Raw genomic sequence first — 20,333 nt, forward strand, 5'->3', positions numbered from 1 at the left:
AAATTCTGCATGAAAGGAGGACTAGCAGCCGAGTTGCACGGGAGAATGTGAAAAGTGTTCATATGTAGTAAAAACCTTAGAAATCCATCCGTTTTCGTCATTTGTTATCGAATCGACTTAAAGCCAGATCGTCACATTGGCCGCTATTCTCTCTCAAACGGTTGTATTTATCGTCTGCAAAGCTATGTCGCGTGCTGCGGTATGTGGAGAAACTAAAATTACCATAGTAGAACACAGATGAAGCATCTAAGTTGATGTAATAGCCAGTAAGAAGTAATCCAATTCAAGTTTTAGGTATCGATTATTGACTTTTTAGCTGGCTTTGGTGCCTTGGACATGAGCTAGGACCTTAAGATTCTACATGAAAGGAGGACTAGCAGCCGAGTTGCACGGGAGAATGTGAAAAGTGTTCATATGTAGTAAAAACCTGAGAAATCCGTCCATTTTCGTCATTTGTTATCGAATCGACTTAAAGCCAGATCGTCACATTGGCCGCTCTTCTCTCTGAAAAAGTTGTACTTATCGTCTGCAAAGCTTTGTCGCGTGCTGCGGTATGTGGACACAATAAAAGCACCATAGTAGAACACAGATGAAGCTTCTAAGTTGATGTAATAGCAAGTAAGAAGTAGTACAATTAAAGCTTTAGGTATCGATTATTGACTTTTTATCTGGCTTTGATGCCTTGGACTTGAGCTAGGACCTTAAGATTCTGCATGAAAGGAGGACTAGCAGCCGAGTTGCACGGTAGAATGTGAAAAGTGTTCATATGTAGTAAAAACCTGAGAAATCCGTCCGTTTTCGTCATTTGTTATCGAATCGACTTAAAGCCAGATCGTCACATTGGCCGCTCTTCTCTCTGAAAGGGTTGTACTTATCGTCTGCAAAGCTATGTCGCGTGCTGCGGTATGTGGAGACACTAAAAGCACCATAGTAGAACACAGATGAAGCTTCTAAGTTGATGTAATAGCCAGTAAGAAGAAGTACAATTCAAGTTTTAGGTATCGATTATTGACTTTTTAGCTAGCTTTGGTGCCTTGGACATGAACTAGGACCTTAAGATTCAGCATGAAAGGAGGACTAGCAGCCGAATAGCACGGGAGAATGTGAAAAGTGTTCATATGTAGTAAAAACCTGAGAAATTCGTCCGTTTTCGTCATTTGTTATCGAATCGACTTAAAGCCAGATCGTCACATTGGCCGCTCTGCTCTCGGAAACGGTTGTACTTATCGTCTGCAAAGCTATGTCGCGTGTTGCCGTAGGCGGAAACAGGAAAAGCACCATAGTAGAACACTGATGAAGCTTTTAAGTTGATGTAATAGCCAGTAGGAGGTAGTACAATTCAAGTTTTAGGTACTGAATATTGACCTTTTAGCTGGCTTTGGTGCCTTGGACATGAGCTAGGACCTTAAGATTCTGCATGAAAGGAGGACTAGCAGCCGAGTTGCACGGGAGAATATGAAAAGTGTTCATATGTAGTAAAAACATGAGACATACGTCCGTTTTCGTCATTTGTTATCGAATCGACTTAAAGCCAGATCGTCACATTGGCCGCTCTTCTCACTGAAACGGTTGTACTTATCGTCTGCAAAACTATCTCGCGTGATGCGGTGTGCGTAGAAACTAAAACCACCGTAGTAGAACACACATGAAGCTTCTAAGTTGATGTAATAGCCAGTAAGAAGTAGTACAATTAAAGTTTTAGGTATCGATTATTGACTTTTTAGCTGGCTTTGATGCCTTGGACATGAGCTAGGACCTTAAGATTCTGCATGAAAGGAGGACTAGCAGCCGAGTTGCACGGGAGAATATGAAAAGTGTTCATATGTAGTAAAAACATGAGACATACGTCCGTTTTCGTCATTTGTTATCGAATCGACTTAAAGCCAGATCGTCACATTGGCCGCTCTTCTCACTGAAACGGTTGTACTTATCGTCTGCAAAACTATCTCGCGTGATGCGGTATGCGGAGAAACTAAAACCACGGTAGTAGAACACACATGAAGCTTCTAAGTTGATGTAATAGCCAGTAAGAAGTAGTACAATTAAAGTTTTAGGTATCGATTATTGACTTTTTAGCTGGCTTTGATGCCTTGGACATGAGCTAGGACCTTAAGATTCTGCATGAAAGGAGGACTAGCAGCCGAGTTGCACGGGAGAATGTGAAAAGTGTTCATATGTAATAAAAACCTGAGAAATCCGTCCGTTTTCGTCATTTGTTATCGAATCGACTTAAAGTCAGATCGTCACATTGGCCGCTCTTCTCTCTGAAAGGGTTGTACTTATCGTCTACAAAGCTATGTCACGTGCTGCGGTATGTGGAGACACTAAAAGCACCATAGTAGAACACAGATGAAGCTTCTAAGTTGATGTAATAGCCAGTAAGAAGTAGTACAATTCAAGTTTTAGGTATCGATTATTGACTTTTTAGCTGGCTTTGGTGCCTTCGACATGAGCTAGGACCTTAAGATTCTGCATGTAAGGAGGACTAGCAGCCGAGTTGCACGGGAGAATGTGAAAAGTGTTCATATGTAAAAAAATACCTGAGGAATCCGTCCGTTTTCGTCATTTGTTATCGAATCGACTTAAAGCCAGATCGTCACATTGGTCGCTCTTCTCTCTGAAACGGTTGTACTTATCGTCTGCAAAGCTATGTCGCATGCTGCGGTATCCTGAGACACTACAAGCAGCATAGTAGAACACAGATGAAGCTTCTAAGTTGATGTAATAGCCAGTAAGAAGTAGTACAAATAAAGTTTTAGGTATCGATTATTGACTTTTTAGCTAGCTTTGGTGCCTTGGACATGAACTAGGACCTTAAGATTCAGCATGAAAGGAGGACTAGCAGCCGAATAGAACGGGAGAATGTGAAAAGTGTTCATATGTAGTAAAAACCTGAGAAATCCGTCCGTTTTCGTCATTTGTTATCGAATCGACTTAAAGCCAGATCGTCACATTGGCCGCTCTGCTCTCGGAAACGGTTGTACTTATCGTCTGCAAAGCTATGTCGCGTGTTGCCGTAGGCGGAAACAGGAAAAGCACCATAGTAGAACACAGATGAAGCTTCTAAGTTGATGTAATAGCCAGTAAGAAGTAGTCCAATTCAAGTTTTAGGTATCGATTATTTACTTTTTAGCTGTCTTTGGTGCCTTGGACATGAGCTAGGACCTTAAGATTCTGCATGAAAGGAGGACTAGCAGCCGAGTTGCACGGGAGAATGTGAAAAGTGTTCATATGTAGTAAAAACCTGAGAAATCCGTCCGTTTTCGTCATTTGTTATCGAATCGACTTAAAGCCAGATCGTCACATTGGCCGCTCTTCTCTCTGAAACGGTTGTACTTATCGTCTGTAAAACTATGTCGCGTGCTGCGGTATATGGAGACACTAAAAGCACCATAGTAGAACACAGATGAAGCTTCTAAGTTGAAGTACTAGCCAGTAAGAAGTAGTAGAATTCAAGTTTTGGGTATCGATTATTGACTTTTTAGCTGGCTTTGGTGCCTTGGTCATGAGCTATGACCTTAGCATTCTTCATGAAAGGAAGACTAGCAGCCGAGTTGCACGGGAGAATGTGAAAAGTGTTCATATGTAGTAAAAACCTGAGAAATCCGTCCGTTTTCGTCATTTGTTATCGAATCGACTTAAAGCCAGATCGTCAAATTGGCCGCTCTTCTCTCTGAAACGGTTGTACTTATCGTCTACAAAGCAATGTCGCGTGCTGCGGTATGCGGAGACACTAAAAGCACCATAGTAGAACACAGATGAAACTTCTAAGTTGATGTAATAGCCAGTAAGAAGTAGTACAATTCAAGTTTTAGGTATCGATTATTGACTTTTTAAATAGCTTTGATGCCTTGGACATGAGCTAGGACCTTAAGATTCTGCATGAAAGGAGGACTAGCAGCCGAGTTGCACGGGAGAATGTGAAAAGTGTTCATATGTAATAAAAACCTGAGAAATCCGTCCGTTTTCGTCATTTGTTATCGAATCGACTTAAAGTCAGATCGTCACATTGGCCGCTCTTCTCTCTGAAAGGGTTGTACTTATCGTCTACAAAGCTATGTCACGTGCTGCGGTATGTGGAGACACTAAAAGCACCATAGTAGAACACAGATGAAGCTTCTAAGTTGATGTAATAGCCAGTAAGAAGTAGTACAATTCAAGTTTTAGGTATCGATTATTGACTTTTTAGCTGGCTTTGGTGCCTTCGACATGAGCTAGGACCTTAAGATTCTGCATGTAAGGAGGACTAGCAGCCGAGTTGCACGGGAGAATGTGAAAAGTGTTCATATGTAAAAAAATACCTGAGGAATCCGTCCGTTTTCGTCATTTGTTATCGAATCGACTTAAAGCCAGATCGTCACATTGGTCGCTCTTCTCTCTGAAACGGTTGTACTTATCGTCTGCAAAGCTATGTCGCATGCTGCGGTATCCTGAGACACTACAAGCAGCATAGTAGAACACAGATGAAGCTTCTAAGTTGATGTAATAGCCAGTAAGAAGTAGTCCAATTCAAGATTTAGGTATCGATTATTGACTTTTTAGCTGGCTTTGGTGCCTTGGACATGAGCTAGGACTTTAAGATTCTGCATAAAAGGAGGACTAGCAGCCGAGTTGCACGGGAGAATGTGAAAAGCGTTCATATGTAGTAAAAACCTGAGAAATCCGTCCGTTTTCGTCATTTGTTATCGAATCGACTTAAAGCCAGATCGTCACATTGGCCGCTCTTCTCTCTGAAACGGTTGTACTTATCGTCTACAAAGCTATGTCGCGTGCTGCGGTATGTTGAGACACTAAAAGCACCATAGTAGAACACAGATGAAGCTTCTAAGTTGATGTAATAGCCAGTAAGAAGTAGTACAATTCAAGTTTTAGGTATCGATTATTGACTTTTTAGCTGGCTTTGGAGCCTTGGACATGAGCTAGGACCTTAACATTCTGCATGAAAGGAGGACTAGCAGCCGAGTTGCACGGGAGAATGTGAAAATTGTTCATATGTAATAAAAACCTGCGAAATCCGTCCGTTTTCGTCATTTGTTATCGAATCGACTTAAAGCCAGATCGTCACATTGGCCTCTCTTCTCTCTGAAACGGTTGTACTTATCGTCTACAAAGCTATGTCGCTTGCTGCGGTATGCGGAGACACTAAAAGCACCATAGTAGAATACAGATGAAGCTTCTAAGTTGATGTAATAGCCAGTAAGAAGTAGTACAATTCAAGTTTTAGGTATCGATTATTGCCTTTTTAGCTTGGTTTGGTGCCTTGGACATGAGCTAGGTCCTTAGGATTCTGCATGAAAGGAGGAGTAGCAGCCGAGTTGCACGGGAGAATGTGAAAAGTGTTCATATGTAGTAAAAACCTGAGAAATTCGTCCGTTTTCGTCATTTGTTATCGAATCGACTTAAAGCCAGATCGTCACATTGGCCGCTCTTCTCTCTGAAACGCTTGTACTTATCGTCTGAAAAGCTATGTCGCGTGCTGCGGTATGCGGAGACACTAAAATCACCATAGTAGAACACAGATGAAGCTACTAAGTTGATGCAATAGCCAGTAAGAAGTAGTCCAATTCAAGATTTAGGTATTGAATATTGACCTTTTAGCTGGCTTTGGTGCCTTGGACATGAGCAAGGACCTTAAGATTCTGCATGAAAGGAGGACTAGCTGCCGAGTTGCACGGGAGAATGTGAAAAGTGTTCATATGTAGTAAAAACCTGAGAAATTGGTCCGTTTTCGTCATTTGTTATCGAATCGAATTAAAGCCAGATCGTCACATTGGCCGCTCTTCTCTCTGAAACGGTTGTATTTATCGTCTGCAAAGCTATGTCGCGTACTACGGTATTCGGAGACACTAAATGCACCATAGTAGAACACAGACGAAGCTCCTAAGATGATGTAATAGCCAGTAAGAAGTAGTAGAATTCAAGTTTTGGTAATGAATATTGACCTTTTAGCTGGCTTTGGTGCCTTGGACATGAGCTGGGATCTTAAGATTCTGCATGAAAGGAGGACTAGCAGCCGAGTTGCACGGGAGAATGTGAAAAGTGTTCATATGTAGTAAAAACCTGAGAAATCCGTCCGTTTTCGTCATTTGTTATCGAATCGACTTAAAGCCAGATCGTCACATTGGACGCTCTTCTCTCTGAAACGGTTGTATTTATCGTCTGCAAAGCTATGTCGCGTGCTGCGATATGCGGAGACACTAAAAGCACCATAGTAGAACACAGATCAAGCTTCTAAGTTGATGTAATAGCCAGTAAGAAGTAGTACAGTTCAAGTTTTAGGTATTGAATATTGACCTTTTAGCTGGCTTTGGTGCCTTGGACATGAGCTAGGACCTTAAGATTCTGCATGAAAGGAGGACTAGCAGCCGAGATGCACGGGAGAATGTGAAAAGTGTTCATATGTAGCAAAAACCTGAGAAATCCGTCCGTTTTCGTCATTTGTTATCGAATTGACTTAAAGCCAGATCGTCACATTGGCCGCTCTTCTCTCTGAAACGGTTGTACTTATCGTCTGCAAAGCTGTGTCGCGTGCTGCGGTATGCGGAGAAACTAAAAGCACCGTAGTAGAACACAGATGAAGCTTCTAAGTTGATGTAATAGCCAGTAAGAAGATAGGTATCGATAATGACTTTTTAGCTGGCTTTGGTGCCTTGGACATGAGCTAGGACCTTAACATTCTGCATGAAAGGAGGACTAGCAGCCGCGTTGCTCGGGAGAATGTGAAAAGTGTTCATATGTCGTAAAAACCTGAGAAATCCGTCCGGTTTCGTCATTTGTTATCGAATCGAGTTAAAGCCAGATCGTCACATTGGCCGCTCTTCTCTCTGAAACGGTTGTACTTATCAACTGCAAAGCTATGTCGCGTGCAACGGTATGCTGAGACATTAAAAGCACCATAGTAGAACACAGATTAAGCTTCTAAGTTGATGTAATAGCCAGTAAGAAGTAGTCCAATTCAAGTTTTAGGTATCGATTATTGACTTTTTAGCTGGCTTTGGTGCCTTGGACATGAGCTAGGACTTTAAGATTCTGCATAAAAGGAGGACTAGCAGCCGAGGTGTACGGGAGAATGTGAAAAGTGCTCATATGTAGTAAAAACCACAGAAATCCGTCCGTTTTCGTCATTTGTTATCGAATCGACTTAAAGCCAGATCGTCACATTGGCCGCTCTTCTCTCTGAAACGGTTGTACTTATCGTCTGCAAAGCTATGTCGCGTGCTGCGGTATGCGGAGACACTAAAAGCACCATAGTAGAACACATATGAAGCTTCAAAGTTGATGTAATAGCCAGTAACAAGTAGTACAGTTCAAGTTTTAGGTATCGATTATTGACTTTTTAGCTGGCTTTGGTGCATTGGACATGAGCTAGGACCTTAACGTTCTGCATGAAAGGAGGACTAGCAGCCGAGTTGCATGGGAGAATGTGAAAAGTGTTCATATGTAGTAAAAACCTTAGAAATCCGTCCGTTTTCGTCATTTGTTATCGAATCGACTCAAAGCCAGATCGTCACATTGGCCACTCTTCTCCGTGAAACGGTTGTACTTAGCGTCTGCAAAGCTATGTCGCGTGCTGCGGTATGCGGAGACACGAAAATCATCATAGTAGAACACAGATGAAGCTTCGAAGTTGATGTAATAGCCAGTAAGAAGTAGTACAAATCAAGTCTTAGGTATCGATTATTGACTTTTTTGCTGGCTTTGGTGCTTTGGACATGAGCTAGGACCTTGAGATTCTGCGTGAAAGGAGGACTAGCAGCAGAGTTGCACGGGAGAATGTGAAAAGTGTTCGCATGTAGTAAAAACCTGAGAAATCCTTCCGTTTTAGTCATTTGTTATCGAATCGACTTAAAGCCAGATCGTCACATTGGCCGCACTTCTCTCTGAAACGGTTGTGCTTATCGTCTGCAAAGCTATGTCGCGTGCTGCGGTATGCGGAGAAACTAAAAGCACCGTAGTAGAACACAGATGAAGCTTCTAAGTTGATGCAATAGTCAGTAAGGAGTAGTACAGTTCAAGTTTTAGGTATCAATTATGGACTATTTAGCTGTCTTTGGTGCCTTGGACATGATCTAGGACCTTAAGATTCTGCATGAAAGGAGGACTATCAGCCGAGTTGCACGGGAGAATGTGAAAAGTGTTCATATGTAGTAAAAACCTTAGAAATCCGTCCGTTTTCGTCATTTGTTATCGAATCAACTTAAGGCCAGATCTTCACATTGGCCGCTCTTCTCTCTGAAACGGTTGTACTTATCTTCTGCAAAGCTATGTCGCGTGCTGCGGTATGTGGAGTAACTAAAAGCACCATAGTAGAACAGAGATGAAGCATCTACGTTAATGTAATAGCCAGTAAGAAGAAGTAGAATTCAAGTTTTAGGTATCGATTATTGACTTTTTAGCTGGCTTTGGTGCCTTGGACATGAGCAAGGAACTTAAGATTCTGCATGAAAGGAGGACTATCAGTAGAGTTGCACGGGAGAATGTGAAAAGTGTTCATATGTAGTAAAAACCTGAGAAATACGTCCGTTTGCGTCATTTGTTATCGAATCGACGTAAAGCCAGATCGTCACATTGGCCGCTCTTCTCTCTGAAACGGTTGTGCTTATCGTCTGCAAAACTATGTCGCGTGCTGCGGTATGCGGAGAAACTAAAAGCACCATAGTAGATCACAGATGAAGCTTCTAAGATGATGTATTAGCCAGTAAGAAGTAGTACAATTCAAGTTTTAGGTATCGATTATTGACCTTTTAGCTGGCTTTGGTGCCTTGGACATGAGCTAGGACCTTAAGATTCTGCATGAAAGGAGGACTAGCATCCGAGTTGCACGGGAGAATGTGAAAAGTGTTCATATGCAGTAAAAACCTGAGAAATCCGTCCGTTTTCGTCATTTGTTATCGAATCGACTTAAAGCCAGATCGTCACATGGGCCGCTCTTCTGTCTGAAACGGTTGTGCTTATCGTCTGCAAAACTGTGTCGCGTGCTGCGGTATGCGGAGAAACTAAAAGCACCATAGTAGATCACAGATGAAGCTTCTAAGATGATGTAATAGCCTGTAAGAAATAGTACAATTCAAGTTTTAGGTATCGATTACTGACTTTATAGCTGGCTTTGGTGCCTTGGACATGAGTTAGGACCTTAAGATTCTGCATGAAAGGAGGACTAGCAGCCGACTTGCACGGGAGAATGTGAAAAGTGTTCATATGTAGTAAAAACCTGAGAAATCCGTCCGTTTTCGTCATTTGTTATCGAATCGAGTTAAAGCCAGATCGTCACATTGGCTGCTCTTCTCTCTGAAACGGTTGTACTTATCGTCTGCAAAGCTATGTCGCGTGCTGCGCTACGCGGAGGCACTAAAAGCACCATAGTAGAACACAGATGAAGCTTCTAAGTTGATGTAATAGCCAGTAAGAAGTAGTTCAATTCAAGTTTTAGGTATCGATTATAGACTTCTTAGCTGGCTTTGGTGCCTTGGACATGAGCTATTACCTTAAGATTCTGCATGAAAGTAGGACTAGCAGCCGAGTTGCACGGGAGAATTTGAAAAGTGTTCATATGTAGTAAAAACCTGAGAAATCCGTCCGTTTTCGTCATTTGTTATCGAATCGACTTAAAGCCAGATCGTCACATTGGCCGCTCTTCTCTCTGAAACGGTTGTACTTATCGTCAGCAAAGCTGTGTCGCGTGCTGCGGTATGCGGAGAAACTAAAAGCACCGTAGTAGAACACAGATGAAGCTTCTAAGTTGATGTAATAGCCAGTAAGAAGTTAGGTATCGATTATTGACTTTTTAGCTGGCTTTGGTGCCTTGGACATGAGCTAGGACCTTAACATTCTGCATGAAAGGAGGACTAGCAGCCGAGTTGCACGAGAGAATGTGAAAAGTGTTCATATGTAGTAAAAACCTGAGAAATCCGTCCGTTTTCGTCATTTGCTATCGAATCGACTTAAAGCCAGATCGTCACATTGGCCGCTCTTCTCTCTGAAACGGGTGTACGTATCGTCTGCAAAGCTATGTCGCGTACTGCGGTATTCGGAGACACTAAAAGCACCATAGTAGAACACAGATGAAGCTCCTAAGATGATGTAATAGCCAGTAAGATGTAGTACAATTCAAGTTTTAGGTAATGAAGATTGACCCTTTAGCAGGCTTTGGTGCCTTGGACATGAGCTAGGACCTTAAGATTCTGCATGAAAGGAGGGCTAGCAGCCGACTTGCACGGGAGAATGTGAAAAGTTTTCATATGTAGTAAAAACCTGAGAAATCCGTCCGTTTTCGTCATTTGTTATCGAATCGAGTTAAAGCCAGATCGTCACATTGACCGCTCTTCTCTCTGAAACGGTTGTACTTATCGTCTGCAAAGCTATGTCGCGTGCTGCGCTAATCGGAGGCACTAAAAGCTCCATAGTAGAACACAGATGAAGCTTCTAAGTTGATGTAATAGCCAGTAAGAAGTAGTACAATTCAAGTTTTAGGTATCGATTATTGACCTTTTAGCTGGCTTTGGTGCCTTGGACATGAGCTAGGACCTTAAGATTCTGCATGAAAGGAGGGCTAGCAGCCGACTTGCACGGGAGAATGTGAAAAGTTTTCATATGTAGTAAAAACCTGAGAAATCCGTCCGTTTTCGTCTTTTGTTATCGAATCGAGTTAAAGCCAGATCGTCACATTGACCGCTCTTCTCTCTGAAGCGGTTGTACTTATCGTCTGCAAAGCTGTGTCGCGTGCTGCGGTATGCGGAGAAACTAAAAGCACCGTAGTAGAACACAGATGAAGCTTCTAAGTTGATGTAATAGCCAGTAAGAAGTTAGGTATCGATTATTGACTTTTTAGCTGGCTTTGGTGCCTTGGACATGAGCTAGGACCTTAAGATTCTGCATGAAAGGAGGACTAGCAGCCGCGTTGCTCGGGAGAATGTGAAAAGTGTTCTTATGTAGTAAAAACCTGAGAAATCCGTCCGTTTTCGTCATTTGCTATCGAATCGACTTAAAGCCAGATCGTCACATTGGCCGCTCTTCTCTCTGAAACGGTTGTACTTATCGTCTGCAAAGCTATGTCGCGTACTGCGGTATTCGGAGACACTAAAAGCACCATAGTAGAACACAGATGAAGCTCCTAAGATGATGTAATAGCCAGTAAGAAGTAGTACAATTCAAGTTGTAGGTATCGGTTATTGACTTTTTAGCTGGCTTCGGTGCCTTGGACATGAGCTAGGACCTTAAGATTCTGCATGAAAGGAGGACTAGCAGCCGACTTGCACGGGAGAATGTGAAAAGTGTTCATATGTAGTAAAAACCTGAGAAATCCGTCCGTTTTCGTCATTTGTTATCGAATCGAGTTAAAGCCAGATCGTCACATTGGCCGCTCTTCTCTCTGAAACGGTTGTACTTATCGTCTGCAAAGCTGTGTCGCGTGCTGCGGTATGCGGAGAAACTAAAAGCACCGTAGTAGAACACAGATGAAGCTTCTAAGTTGACGTAATAGCCAGTAAGAAGTTAGGTATCGATTATTGACTTTTTAGCTGGCTTTGGTGCCTTGGACATGAGCTAGGACCTTAAGATTCTGCATGGAAGGAGGACTAGCAGCCGAGTTTCACGGGAGACTGTGAAAAGTGTTCATATGTAGTAAAAACCTGAGAAATCCGTCCATTTTCGTCATTTGTTATCGAATCGACGTAAAGCCAGATCGTCACATTGGCCGCTCTGCTCTCTGAAACGGTTGTACTTATTGTCTGCAAAGCTATGTCGCGTACTGCGGTATTCGGAGACACTAAAAGCACCATAGTAGAACACAGATGAAGCTCCTAAGATTATGTAATACCCAGTAAGAAGTAGTACAATTCAAGTTGTAGGTATCGGTTATTGACTTTTTAGCTGGCTTTGGTGCCTTGGACATGAGCTAGGACCTTAAGATTCTGCATGAAAGGAGGACTAGCAGCCGACTTGCACGATAGAATGTGAAAAGTGTTCATATGTAGTAAAAACCTGAGAAATCCGTCCGTTTTCGTCATTTGTTATCGAATCGAGTTAAAGCCAGATCGTCACATTGACCGCTCTTCTCTCTGAAACGGTTGTACTTATCGTCTGCAAAGCTATGTCGCGTGCTGCGCTAATCGGAGGCACTAAAAGCACCATAGTAGAACACAGATGAAGCTTCTAAGTTAATGTAATGGCCAGTAAGAAGTAGTACAATTCAAGTTTTAGATATTGATTATTGACTCTTTAGCTGGCTTTGGGGCCTTGGACATGATCTAGGACCTTAAGATTCTGCATGAAAGAAGGACTAGCAGCCGAGTTGCACGGGAGAATGTGAAAAGTGTTCATATGTAGTAAAAACCTGAGAAATCCGTCCGTTTTCGTCATTTGTTATCCAATCGACTTAAAGCCAGATCGTCACATTGGTCGCTCTTCTCTCTGAAACGGTTGTACTTATCGTCTGCAAAACTATGTCGCGTGCTGCGGTATGCGGAGAAACTAAAAGCACCGTAGTAGAACACAGATGAAGGTTCTAAGTTGATGTAATAGCCAGTAAGAAGTAGTCCAATTCAAGTTTTAGGAATCGATTATTGACTTTGTAGCTGGCTTTGGTGCCTTGGACATGAGCTAGGACCTTAAGATTCTGCATAAAAGGAGTACTAGCAGCCGAGTTGCACGGGAGAATGTGAAAAGTGTTCATATGTAGTAAAAACCTGAGACATCCGTCCGTTTTCGTCATTTGTTATCGAATCGACTTAAAGCCAGATCGTCACATTGGCCGCTCTTCTCTCTAAAACGTTTGTACTTATCGTCTGCAAAGCTATGTCGCATGCTGCGGTATGCGGAGACACTAAAATCACCATAGTAGAACACAGATGAAGTTTTTAAGTTGATGTAATAGCCAGTAAGAAGTAGTAGAATTCAAGTTTTAGGTATCGATTATTGATTTTTAGCTGGCATCGGTGCCTTGGACATGAGCTAGGACCTTAAGATTCTGCATGAAATTAGGACTAGCAGCCGAGTTGCACGGGAGAATGTGAAAGGTGTTCATATGTAGTAAAAACCTGAGAAATCGGTCCGTTTTCGTCATTTGTTATCGAATCGACTTATAGCCAGATCGTCACATTGGCCGCTCTTTTCTCTGAAACGGTTGTACTTATCGTCTGAAAAGCTATGTCGCTTGCTGCGGTATGCAGGGACGCTAAAATCACTATAGTAGAACACAGATGAAGCTTCTAAGTTGATGCAATAGCCAGTAAGAAGTAGTACAATTCATGTCTTAGGTATCGATTATTGACTTTTTAGCTGGCTTCGGTGCCTTGGACATGAGCTAGGACCTTAAGATTCTGCATGAGAGGAGGACTAGCAGCCGAGTTGCACGGGAGAATGTGAAAAGTGTTCATATGTAGTAAAAACCTGAGAAATCCGTCCGTTTTCGTCATTTGTTATCGAATCGACTTAAAGCCAGATGGACACATTGGCCGCTGTTCTCTCTTAAACGGTTGTACTTATCGTCTGCAGAGCTATGTCGCGTGCTGCGGTATGTGGAGACACTAAAATCACCATAGTAGAACACAGATGAAGCTTCTAAGTTGATGTAATAGCCAGTAAGAAATAGTACAATTCAAGTTTTAGGTATCGATTATTGACTTTTTAGCTGGCTTTGGTGCCTTGGACATGAGCTAGGGCCTTGAGATTCGGCATGAAAGGAGGACTAGCAGCCGAGTTGCACGGGAGAATGTAAAAAGTGTTCATATGTAGTAAAAACCTGAGAAATCCGTCCGTTTTCGTCATTTGTTATCGAATCGACTTAAAGCCAGATCGTCACATTGGCCGCTCTTCTCTCTGAAACGGTTGTACTTATCGTCTGCAAAGCTATGTCGCGTACTGCGGTATTCGGAGACACTAAAAGCACCATAGTAGAACACAGATGAAGCTTCTAAGTTGATGTAATAGCCAGTTAGAAGTAGTAGAATTCAAGTTTTAGGTATCGATTATTGACTTTTTAGGTGGCTTTGGAGCCTTGGACATGAGCTAGGACCTTAAGATTCTGCATGAAAGGAGGACTAGCAGCCGAGTTGCACGGGAGAATGTGGAAAGTGTTCATATGTAGTAAAAACCTGAGAAATCCGTCCGTTTTCGTCATTTGTTATCGAATCGAGTTAAAGCCAGATCGTCACATTGGCCGCTCTTCTCTCTGAAACGGTTGTACTTATCGTCTGCAAAGCTGTGTCGCGTGCTGCGGTATGCGGAGAAACTAAAAGCACCGTAGTAGAACACAGATGAAGCTTCTAAGTTGACGTAATAGCCAGTAAGAAGTTAGGTATCGATTATTGACTTTTTAGCTGGCTTTGGTGCCTTGGACATGAGCTAGGACCTTAAGATTCTGCATAAAAGGAGTACTAGCAGCCGAGTTGCACGGGAGAATGTGAAAAGTGTTCATATGTAGTAAAAACCTGAGACATCCGTCCGTTTTCGTCATTTGTTATCGAATCGACTTAAAGCCAGATCGTCACATTGGACGCTCTTCTCTCTAAAACGTTTGTACTTATCGTCTGCAAAGCTATGTCGCATGCTGCGGTATGCGGAGACACTAAAATCACCATAGTAGAACACAGATGAAGTTTTTAAGTTGATGTAATAGCCAGTAAGAAGTAGTAGAATTCAAGTTTTAGGTATCGATTATTGATTTTTAGCTGGCATCGGTGCCTTGGACATGAGCTAGGACCTTAAGATTCTGCATGAAATTAGGACTAGCAGCCGAGTTGCACGGGAGAATGTGAAAGGTGTTCATATGTAGTAAAAACCTGAGAAATCGGTCCGTTTTCGTCATTTGTTATCGAATCGACTTATAGCCAGATCGTCACATTGGCCGCTCTTTTCTCTGAAACGGTTGTACTTATCGTCTGAAAAGCTATGTCGCTTGCTGCGGTATGCAGGGACGCTAAAATCACTATAGTAGAACACAGATGAAGCTTCTAAGTTGATGCAATAGCCAGTAAGAAGTAGTACAATTCATGTCTTAGGTATCGATTATTGACTTTTTAGCTGGCTTCGGTGCCTTGGACATGAGCTAGGACCTTAAGATTCTGCATGAGAGGAGGACTAGCAGCCGAGTTGCACGGGAGAATGTGAAAAGTGTTCATATGTAGTAAAAACCTGAGAAATCCGTCCGTTTTCGTCATTTGTTATCGAATCGACTTAAAGCCAGATGGACACATTGGCCGCTGTTCTCTCTTAAACGGTTGTACTTATCGTCTGCAGAGCTATGTCGCGTGCTGCGGTATGTGGAGACACTAAAATCACCATAGTAGAACACAGATGAAGCTTCTAAGTTGATGTAATAGCCAGTAAGAAATAGTACAATTCAAGTTTTAGGTATCGATTATTGACTTTTTAGCTGGCTTTGGTGCCTTGGACATGAGCTAGGGCCTTGAGATTCGGCATGAAAGGAGGACTAGCAGCCGAGTTGCACGGGAGAATGTAAAAAGTGTTCATATGTAGTAAAAACCTGAGAAATCCGTCCGTTTTCGTCATTTGTTATCGAATCGACTTAAAGCCAGATCGTCACATTGGCCGCTCTTCTCTCTGAAACGGTTGTACTTATCGTCTGCAAAGCTATGTCGCGTACTGCGGTATTCGGAGACACTAAAAGCACCATAGTAGAACACAGATGAAGCTTCTAAGTTGATGTAATAGCCAGTTAGAAGTAGTAGAATTCAAGTTTTAGGTATCGATTATTGACTTTTTAGGTGGCTTTGGAGCCTTGGACATGAGCTAGGACCTTAAGATTCTGCATGAAAGGAGGACTAGCAGCCGAGTTGCACGGGAGAATGTGGAAAGTGTTCATATGTAGTAAAAACCTGAGAAATCCGTCCGTTTTCGTCATTTGTTATCGAATCGAGTTAAAGCCAGATCGTCACATTGGCCGCTCTTCTCTCTGAAACGGTTGTACTTATCGTCTGCAAAGCTGTGTCGCGTGCTGCGGTATGCGGAGAAACTAAAAGCACCGTAGTAGAACACAGATGAAGCTTCTAAGTTGACGTAATAGCCAGTAAGAAGTTAGGTATCGATAATTGACTTTTTAGCTGGCTTTGGTGCCTTGGACATGAGCTAGGACCTTAAGATTCTGCATGGAAGGAGGACTAGCAGCCGAGTTTCACGGGAGACTGTGAAAAGTGTTCATATGTAGTAAAAACCTGAGAAATCCGTCCATTTTCGTCATTTGTTATCGAATCGACGTAAAGCCAGATCGTCACATTGGCCGCTCTGCTCTCTGAAACGGTTGTACTTATTGTCTGCAAAGCTATGTCGCGTACTGCGGTATTCGGAGACACTAAAAGCACCATAGTAGAACACAGATGAAGCTCCTAAGATTATGTAATACCCAGTAAGAAGTAGTACAATTCAAGTTGTAGGTATCGGTTATTGACTTTTTAGCTGGCTTTGGTGCCTTGGACATGAGCTAGGACCTTAAGATTCTGCATGAAAGGAGGACTAGCAGCCGACTTGCACGATAGAATGTGAAAAGTGTTCATTTGTAGTAAAAACCTGAGAAATCCGTCCGTTTTCGTCATTTGTTATCGAATCGAGTTAAAGCCAGATCGTCACATTGACCGCTCTTCTCTCTGAAACGGTTGTACTTATCGTCTGCAAAGCTATGTCGCGTGCTGCGCTAATCGGAGGCACTAAAAGCACCATAGTAGAACACAGATGAAGCTTCTAAGTTGATGTAATAGCCAGTAAGAAGTAGTACAATTCAAGTTTTAGGTATCGATTATTGACTTCTTAGCTGGCTTTGGTGCCTTGGACATGAGCTATTACCTTAAGATTCTGCATGAAAGTAGGACTAGCATCCGAGTTGCACGGGAGACTGTGAAAAGTGTTCATATGTAGTAAAAACCTGAGAAATCCGTCCATTTTCGTCATTTGTTATCGAATCGACTTAAAGCCAGATCGTCACATTGGCCGCTCTTCTCTCTGAAACGGTTGTACTTATCTTCTGCAAAGCTATGTCGCGTGCTGCGGTATGTGGACACACTAATAGTACCATAGTAGAACAGAGATGAAGCTTCTAAGTTGATGTAATAGCCAGTAAGAAGAAGTAGAATTCAAGTTTTAGGTATCGATTATTGACTTTTTAGCTGGCTTTGGTGCCTTGGACATGAGCAAGGACCTTAAGATTCTGCATGAAAGGAGGACTAGCAGCCGAGTTGCACGGGAGAATGTGGAAAGTGTTCATATGTAGTAAAAACCTGAGAAATCCGTCCGTTTGCGTCATTTGTTATCGAATCGACTTAAAGCCAGATCGTCACATTTGCCGCTCTTCTCTCTGAAACCGTTGTACTTATCGTCTGCAATGCTATGTCGCGTGCTGCGATATGCGGAGACACTAAAAGCACCATAGTAGAACACAGATGAAGCTTCTAAGTTAATGTAATGGCCAGTAAGAAGTAGTACAATTCAAGTTTTAGATATTGATTATTGACTCTTTAGCTGGCTTTGGGGCCTTGGACATGATCTAGGACCTTAAGATTCTGCATGAAAGAAGGACTAGCAGCCGAGTTGCACGGGAGAATGTGAAAAGTGTTCATATGTAGTAAAAACCTGAGAAATCCGTCCGTTTTCGTCATTTGTTATCCAATCGACTTAAAGCCAGATCGTCACATTGGTCGCTCTTCTCTCTGAAACGGTTGTACTTATCGTCTGCAAAACTATGTCGCGTGCTGCGGTATGCGGAGAAACTAAAAGCACCGTAGTAGAACACAGATGAAGGTTCTAAGTTGATGTAATAGCCAGTAAGAAGTAGTCCAATTCAAGTTTTAGGAATCGATTATTGACTTTGTAGCTGGCTTTGGTGCCTTGGACATGAGCTAGGACCTTAAGATTCTACATGAAAGGAGGACTAGCTGCCGAGTTGCACGGGAGAATGTGAAAAGTGTTCATATGTAGTAAAAACCTGAGAAATCCGTCCGTTTGCGTCATTTGTTATCGAATCGACTTAAAGCCAGATCGTCACATTTGCCGCTCTTCTCTCTGAAACCGTTGTACTTATCGTCTGCAAAGCTATGTCGCGTGCTGCGATATGCGGAGACACTAAAAGCACCATAGTAGAACACAGATGAAGCTTCTAAGTTAATGTAATAGCCAGTAAGAAGTAGTACAATTCAAGTTTTAGATATTGATTATTGACTTTTTAGCTGGTTTGGTGCCTTGGACATGATCTAGGACCTTAAGATTCTGCATGAAAGAAGGACTAGCAGCCGAGTTGCCCGTGCGAATGTGAAAAGTGTTCATATGTAGTAAAAACCTGAGAAATCCGTCCGTTTTCGTCATTTGTTATCGAATCGACGTTTAGCCAGATCGTCACATTGGCCGCTCTTCTCTCTGAAACGGTTGTACTTATCTTCTGCAAAGCTATGTCGCGTGCTGCGGTATGTGGAGACACTAAAAGCACCATAGTAGAACAGAGATGAAGCTTCTAAGTTGATGTAATAGCCAGTAAGAAGTAGTAAAATTCAAGTTTTAGGTATTGATTATTGACATTTTAGCTGGCTTTGGTGACTTGGACATGAGCTAGGACCTTAAGATTCTGCATGAAAGGAGGACTAGCAGCCGAGTTGCACGGAAGAATGTGAAAAGTGTTCATATGTAATAAAATCCTGAGAAATCCGTCCGTTTTCGTCATTTGTTATCGAATCGACTTAAAGCCAGATGGTCACATTGGCCGCTCTTCTCTCTGAAACGGTTGTACTTATCGTCTGCAAAGCTATTTCGCGTGCTGCGGTATGCGGAGACACTAAAATCACCATAGTAGAACACAGATGAAGCATCTAAGTTGATGTAATAGCCAGTAAGAAGTAGTCCAATTCAAATTTTGGGATCGATTATTGACTTTTTAGCTGTCTTTGGTGACTTGGACATGAGCTAGGACCTTAAGATTCTGCATGAAAGGAGGACTAGCAACCGAGTTGCACGGGAGAATGTGAAAAGTGTTCATATGAAATATAAACCTGAGAAATAAGTCCGTTTTCGTCATTTGTTATCGAATCGACTTAAAGCCAGATCGTCACATTGGTCGCTCTTCTCTCTGAAACGGTTGTACTTATTGTCTACAAAGCTATGTCGCGTGCTGCGGTATGCGGAGACACTAAAAGCACCATAGTAGAACACAGATGAAGCTTCTAAGTTGATGTAATAGCCAGTAAGAAGTAGTACAATTCAAGTTTTAGGTATCGGTAATTGACTTTTTAGCTGGCTTTGGTGCCTTGGACATGAGCTAGGACCTTAAGATTCTGCATGAAAGGAGGACTAGCTGCCGAGTTGCACGGGAGAATGTGAAAAGTGTTCATATGTAGTAAAAACCCAAGAAATCCGTCCGTTTTCGTCATTTGTTATCGAATCGTCTTAAAGCCAGATCGTCACATTGACCGGTCTTCTCTCTGAAACGGTTGTACTTATCGTCTGCAAAGCTATGTCGCCTGCTGCGGTATGCTGAGACACTAAAAGCACCAAAGTACAACACAGATCAAGCTTCTAAGTTGATGTAATAGCCAGTAAGAAGTAGTACAATTCTAGTTTTAGGTATCGGTTATTGACTATTTAGCTGGCTTTGGTGCCTTGGACATGAGCTAGGACCTTAAGATTCTACATGAAAGGAGGACTAGCTGCCGAGTTGCACGGGAGAATGTGAAAAGTGTTCATATGTAGTAAAAACCTGAGAAATCCGTCCGTTTGCGTCATTTGTTATCGAATCGACTTAAAGCCAGATCGTCACATTTGCCGCTCTTATCTCTGAAACCGTTGTACTTATCGTCTGCAAAGCTATGTCGCGTGCTGCGATATGCGGAGACACTAAAAGCACCATAGTAGAACACAGATGAAGCTTCTAAGTTAATGTAATAGCCAGTAAGAAGTAGTACAATTCAAGTTTTAGATATTGATTATTGACTTTTTAGCTGGTTTGGTGCCTTGGACATGATCTAGGACCTTAAGATTCTGCATGAAAGAAGGACTAGCAGCCGAGTTGCCCGTGAGAATGTGAAAAGTGTTCATATGTAGTAAAAACCTGAGAAATCCGTCCGTTTTCGTCATTTGTTATCGAATCGACGTTTAGCCAGATCGTCACATTGGCCGCTCTTCTCTCTGAAACGGTTGTACTTATCTTCTGCAAAGCTATGTCGCGTGCTGCGGTATGTGGAGACACTAAAAGCACCATAGTAGAACAGAGATGAAGCTTCTAAGTTGATGTAATAGCCAGTAAGAAGTAGTAGAATTCAAGTTTTAGGTATTGATTATTGACATTTTAGCTGGCTTTGGTGACTTGGACATGAGCTAGGACCTTAAGATTCTGCATGAAAGGA

The sequence above is a fragment of the Schistocerca gregaria genome, unplaced genomic scaffold (genome assembly GCF_023897955.1).
Source record: "Schistocerca gregaria isolate iqSchGreg1 unplaced genomic scaffold, iqSchGreg1.2 ptg000514l, whole genome shotgun sequence".
Classification (NCBI taxonomy): Eukaryota; Metazoa; Arthropoda; class Insecta; order Orthoptera; family Acrididae; genus Schistocerca; species Schistocerca gregaria.